Raw genomic sequence first — 7,036 nt, forward strand, 5'->3', positions numbered from 1 at the left:
AGTATCCGTGTTATCTAATACAACCATATAATCACTTTTAATTTGAGAGCAAGGGGTGCATTCGAAAAAAAATCCCTTCAACAGTAGCAGTTCCACATGAACCTGTACTTGATGATCGTCCATACCATCTTTGACTGCGACTCGCCTTCGTAAATAGACATTAAAATTTGAAGAAAAGTGGTTGCTACTCTTGCGGTACATCTGGCCTTCTTGTTCACAGTACACAAGGCCAAATTGGATATTCTTGTTATTTACCTATGCATCAAAGCTTAATTCAACTCTACTAAGAGGAAAAACTACGAGATGAAAATCAATGTCTCGATCAATTAGTGGCACAACCTCAATCATCTCTTCAGTAGTGAATTCCTTTACCGCGTGGATCCTCCTTCATTTTAGATCCAAATTACTCGCCCTAGTTACTGGCCCTATTATCGTTATGTCAAATAACTTTATCAGCTTCAGAATCCTCTTATATGGAATCATCCAAGGAATCATACAAAGATCCATTTGTTTCTCTCTTTCCAAAGTATGCAGAAGTCTCATCTTAAACCAATTCCAGGTATCAAAAGATTTGGGGTGGTACGGTTAATATTTGGCGGCTATCGACTCATCCATCCTAGTGTCCGAAAAGTAATGATACTATTATATGCAGTATGCGAGATATGATAAGGTTACCTTAAGTATAACACCATCCTAACTTAAAAATCAAGACTATATCCGATAATCTCATCTCAAACTCTATATCAGTTTTAGCAATGCTTAGCAGGTTAATGTAGGTTGGTTTGATAATACCAAGTTGTTGATTATCCGTATACGTCTCATCTAGTCGCTCCATCATCTGGTCATATTTGCCTTGAAGCCTATCAAACTCGAGCCTCAAATCAGCATACACGGAGAAAACAATGGTATCATATTGTATGGAAGTCGAGAACGAATGCTCTCGTTGTTGCCAAATTATATATATATATATAAGAGATTATTAGCGTTTGACTCGAATATATAACTACAATCTCGAATATTATACTACATATTTTTATATCATATAACCTATTTGGGATGTTCAGGGACTTTAAACCTTCCCTTTGATAGCAAGCTGTCACATCCAGAACATTTCAACGAAAACCAACAACTTATATATAAATATTACAAGTGAGTGCGATTACATAAATATCCAAGATCTCTTGGTTTAAAGTTTGAACAGCCCATCACTAACTACCATTACAATAGTACAATATCATCGTTCCACACTCAATAGCATGGTGATTCTACCTGAGCTCTCACATAGTTCTCAGCAACACCATTGGTAGACTTACGAGCATCTTGCTTCATCCTAACCATATTTGATAGTTGAAATGACATGGGTGAATAGCAAGAAGTGAGCCATATGATCAGCAAGTCCATAAAGGAATAGGATAACAATATCTCAAATCACGATTTAAAGGTAAATAAAAGGCATCAATTACAAAACAATTGAAATCAATTCTCCGCTCAAAAATCATTTTATGACCTACGGATTACAACCGGTGATCAGCCGCGAAATAGTCCCGAACCTCGATGGTTCTAAACAATTTGGGTGGGATCCCTAGGCATCTTTTAAGCTTAATATAACAAATATGGAAAGGACATGCGTCTTAGTCCAGATCCACTAATCTCAAGAAAATATTCTTTTATAGAATATATCTTTTGCAATCTTTCTCATTTTAAAATTGATGCCAAGAATCATCTTTTACAAACAAGTATCTAGAGAAATCAATTCTCAAGGTATTCTTAGATCATAAGATATAGAATGAAATTTATGGGATTTGAATAACAAGGTTTATTCAAAATGAGCTAGTGTCAAAATAAGGAATTATCGAAGCATACTATTTAGCAAGGATTCATGGTATCATGGCAATTGATAAATAAACATAGCATGGATAGTTCAAGAATAAGATTGACTATGGTAAGGTAATGATCATAAGTCTCAATGTAAAGAAGGGTATTGGAACAAGTGTAATCAATTCGAAGGAAAACATTGGTATAAGTTAGAGTGAGAGTACTTGCCTTATAGCGCTTCCAGTATTCTCACAAGAACTTACTTCACGTCACCTAACTTAGCTTTTCCTTTTCTAAAACTCACATCCTTGCCCTTTCTACACTAATAATTGAAACTACTTCAGTATCTTTTATAATCATCTCGACGTTCACCCCGAAAGTCTAACACTAGTCTACCCTTTCAATACTTTTATACTTAACCAACATAAATAATCACATAGCACAACTCATATCATATAAGATAATACCACATTGTTTATATATACAAAATTGTTTATATATACTAACATGTATGTGTACAAGTCCCTACACATTCAATGACTCAAGTCATTTACTAACACATAGGCCACGTAGTTTATACATATCAATTATGTGCCTCATTCACGATCAACTAACTATACATTTAACCACCATTCTAATTACTTATACAAGTTCCACTTAACATTTAAAAAAATGAATTTCGATTTGAATATCCTCTTAATTCAAATTAAACTGTCAAATAAATCAATTCCACAATCATCTTGATCAAACAAGCATGTACAATTATTTAAATCGACTTAAATAATTTCAAAAACCTAAAATTTTATATTGCGCACACTTTACTAAAACATTTTTAGTAAATCGAAAATAATCAACTTGACACGAAATATTTCAGGCTTCCTTATGAATATAATCCCAAACCGATATAAAATTTTCATTTTGAAATTATTTTATTTAGATAAAAAATGAACTGATTAAATTATAAACAGAACACAGAAATTTCTGCTCTACGCAGACTTGAGTAAAACATGCATAACGTTTTAATCGTTAAATCAATTGACACAAAGTTTCGTGTGCCTAAACTAGATTCCAGGTTGCACATAATCATAGAAGACTTAGAATGCAAACAAGGCACATAACAGGACCAAAATAGATCTAGAAACATGGCACACAATAATAAAACTACTCGTGATTACATTTACTAATACTGAATGGAATTCTAACTCAATTACAATCATAACTTAAGAAAATCACCTAGTACTTAACATGCACTTACAAATATAATATTATCATTTAACTAGAGTTTAGTTTAATATTATCATCTACAATTTAATCAATTTTCGAATTAAACCTTTAAAATTCAAATTAAAATTTACACAAATAAAGCCAAATTTCGACCACACATAACTCGTTCGTTTTAAATCCGATTGACATGATTCAAGAGCCTATTTTATCTATTTTTTTGCAAGGAATCCAAATATGTAATTATTTTTAATATCCGAATTTAACTAAGCCCTAACGGAATTGACTAAAAGCAGCAGTTGAAAAAATATATAAAGACACATCTACTTATTACTATCATCATCTAATTGACCCACAAATTATGACATGTAACAATCTATGTCAACATGCATCAATGATGAACAACATGCAATTCAAATTATCAACATGCATAAAGAATCAATGACATGCAAACATACACAAGATTAAAACAAGTCTTATAGCATGAAATCAAGCATCAACGTCATTTAAACTCATATCAAAAGATTAGCATAAAACACATGCTTACAGACTGAATTTCAGGAAACTCAAAGAACAAAAATTGAAGATAATCCAATTATCTTTCCAGAAAAACAAAAATCAAAGAATTTCGATATATAACGAATAAAATACATTATTTACAAAAATTAAAAAACTACTTACCACTAAGATGCATCTCAAGTACACACCAATATTTCAATTAATATCAAAACATCATCTTAAATATTCAAGAACATCCCCTCGGCTCTTATATTGATCATGGCCGAGAGGGGGTTGAAACTTGGTGATGCCTTCATAGGATTTTTCACCATATTTTGACCTCCACATTTCATATGCTACATATCTAACACCTCTTTTTAGGTTCACCTCACAAAATTTAATTGTTCTTGGATAAACTCAAAAGTGGGTTTTTAAAAAAAATAATAATTAGCTACATGCAAGCTATGGAGGAGTAGAGTTTTGAAAAATATGAAGTTTAATGGTGAGAAATTGAAATTTGGATATGTTTTAGCATTTGCATGCAAGAGAGAGAGAAGTCTGGGAGGGGGAGAGAGTTCTAAGAGAGAGAAGAGAAAAGAGAAAGAAAGAGTGATCCAAGAGGAAGAAGGGAGTGGGGAGGAAAGGAAGGAAGAGTGGTTTTATTTATAAGTGAGTAGAGGAGAAAAATGGTCATTTGCCAACTAATTCTAGAAACTGTTTTTTCTTTTTCTCTTTTATTCTAAAATCAATAAATCTCTCTTTTGTAAAATATAAAACATCTTTATAAAATCAGAAAATGTCACAAATCATATTTTTAAATAAAGAGAATGAAATTATCTCTTCTCCCATACTTTTAAAATAATTTTTGAGCGAACAGTTTATTTTTTATGAATTCTACAAGATTAGCGGTCAATAAGTAAAATAGTGATCTTAAAATCATTTTAAAATGCAAGACGACCAAAGTAAAATAATCATATATTTTTAGAATGTTTATAATATCATTACAGAGATATAAAAATAAGAATCATGATTTTATCATATACCAATAATTTTATAAAAAAATTTAAAGATCATTAAAACTATAATTTCACATAACAATTCATTTTTAATAAATCAAATAATTTCACTTACACCACAAATACATACATGACATGTAAACATATAATTTTAAATTTAGAACACATTCTTCACTCAAGAAGTATTATTCAATTAATTTCTCTTTTATTTAATCATTTAACAATTTTTTATTTTTAAGATATAATCATAAATCACATATTGACAAAATTTTGATTCACATAACAATCACACTATATCATAACTCACTTAGTGACCTGTCAAATTGGAATAAAATATATTTAAATATTATTTCCTAGTTCACAAAATTTCACATAAACCACACAATCCATAAAAAATACTAATAATATGATACGCGAATTTCCCGGATGTTACATAGATGGAATTGGGCTTATTTGGACTTTAATTATAAGGAACTCGGATTTATTGGGCTGCACGCGCATACATTACTGTTTGCGCCGTAACTTGAGTTCTAGACATCAGAATTGAGAGATATTACAGCCCATGCGAAGTTAACAGAATTGTCTAAAGTTTAGAAGTGGTCCAACATAATGATTCTAATTGGAGAAGCCCAAAATCAGACCTGGAAGACAACCTACGAATTTTATATCAGAATCCAATTTATTTTGGGAAATGTATTAAAATTCTTTATTATATTAGGTTTTAGACATATTGTAGACAGAAAATCATAACATAATATAATATAGAATAAATTTAGCCGTATCCTAGAGAGAAGGGATAGAAGCAGCTTGAGAGGGAAATTGGAAGAAGGAGTTAAGGGATTTTTCCAAAGGAACTTTATAGTTGTATTCTTTATACATCAATTCTTAAACTCATGGTTTGTGTTCTTAATATATATTTTATTTATCTTATCATGATTAACTAATTCCTTTATCCAAGAGTTGGGTAGTATTTATTGGCTAAATTTGTTTGATTGTATTGTGATTTTCTTGTTGTTAATCTGTCATTAAGTATTTTATACAGTTAGACGAGTAGCTAACTTGTGATTGAATCTTTAGGAGTTATAAAAAATTGGGAGAGGAGTTGTAATTATAGTACATGATTTAATAAACACAATTTAAGTATTAGATCAGGAGATTGATATGAGAATTATGAAACTTACAATCCTTGGCTTTTAATAGTCTATAATTGTACTTTGTATGATCATTGGACTGGCGTTCAATGGATACTTTTAGGCACTATAATCTACCTTGAGAGAGGATTTTATAAACATAAGAAGGACTATTTTTAGCTAACAAGAGACACAAATTAGAGATTCATGATAGCCATTGAAGAACCCCAATTTTTGGATTATTTTCTCTCACACTTATTATATAGTTTTATTTGTTTCTTAGATTAAACTAGTAGATAGTTAAACACCCATGAAATTATACTCTACACTTCAAAACTGTTAGAGATAAAAAACTTGGAATTGGTTTTAATAATAGTCCTTCCCTGCAAATGATACTATAAAAATACACATCAACAAATTGGCGCCGTTGTCGGGGAAGACAACAATACTGATTTTGAGATAATTCTTTCTTGTAGTTTGGATTTTATCATTGTATATAGTTTTTTTTCCTTCTTTTGTGTTTTGTTTTTGTGTCTACAGGTTTCTTGAAGGTAGATAACATAAAGCTTCGAGTTTGGGAGACGACATGGAAAACGATTTTGGCTGGAATAACACTCAATATTTATTCAGCAATCAAAAATGAAATCAGGATTTTAATTTTTTTCAATATTTTAACGTGTATCAGGAGAACTCGTTGTTACAACTCATATTATGCTCTATACCCTCATAACACATAGTTTTCATATTCAGTTAAAAATCTATACAATTACGATTCATACTTATGCAATGGTGTTTATGAGAGTTTGAGTCATTCTAACCCTTCTTTACTTTCTTTGGGACTTCTTGAACACTTTTGATGACCCAAATTTTGAGATAACTAATAAAAGTGATATTCCATGTGAACCAGAATCAATAGGTTGGTATTAGAAGAATGCTAAAAGGAATAGTTTTATAATTAAAGTTCAACTTGTGATGCATGATGGTTGTCTTGAAATTCCTCCTAGTGTCATTTTTTCAACAATCCACGATTCTTGTTTAGCACTTAATGACAATTTTATACATGATGAGTCTAATTGTTTAGTTGATGATTGTCCCGTTAGTGTTTGTGCCCTAGAGACAACACTATAATATTTTAGTTTAAGACATTTGGATTATTAATGTTTATATTCAATCGATTCTTCCCTTTATAATTTATTAATGTTAGAAGCAATTGATGATATCAGTAGAAACTATCAGAAGTTGACATCAGAATATTAATGGATGATGATATCAATGAATAATGATATCAATGGATGATGATGTCGATGGATGATGATGTCGATGGATGATGTAATTAGTATTTGTCAAATCAGTCGA

General features: G+C 30.7%; 1 long non-coding RNA gene across 1 annotated transcript; it reads right to left on the reverse strand.

Annotated features, from left to right (window-relative positions):
- Window positions 1–1,110: 1,110 nt before the first annotated feature.
- On the reverse strand, window positions 1,111–4,135 carry LOC141676605 (uncharacterized). The gene is made up of 2 exons (XR_012557087.1): window positions 3,718–4,135; window positions 1,111–1,330 (listed from the first exon to the last, which is right to left on the reverse strand). It is a non-coding gene; the product is annotated as an uncharacterized LOC141676605 (long non-coding RNA).
- Between the last annotated feature and the right edge of the window lie 2,901 nt (window positions 4,136–7,036).

Source organism: Apium graveolens, chromosome 8 (genome assembly GCF_009905375.1).
Source record: "Apium graveolens cultivar Ventura chromosome 8, ASM990537v1, whole genome shotgun sequence".
Classification (NCBI taxonomy): domain Eukaryota; kingdom Viridiplantae; phylum Streptophyta; class Magnoliopsida; order Apiales; family Apiaceae; genus Apium; species Apium graveolens.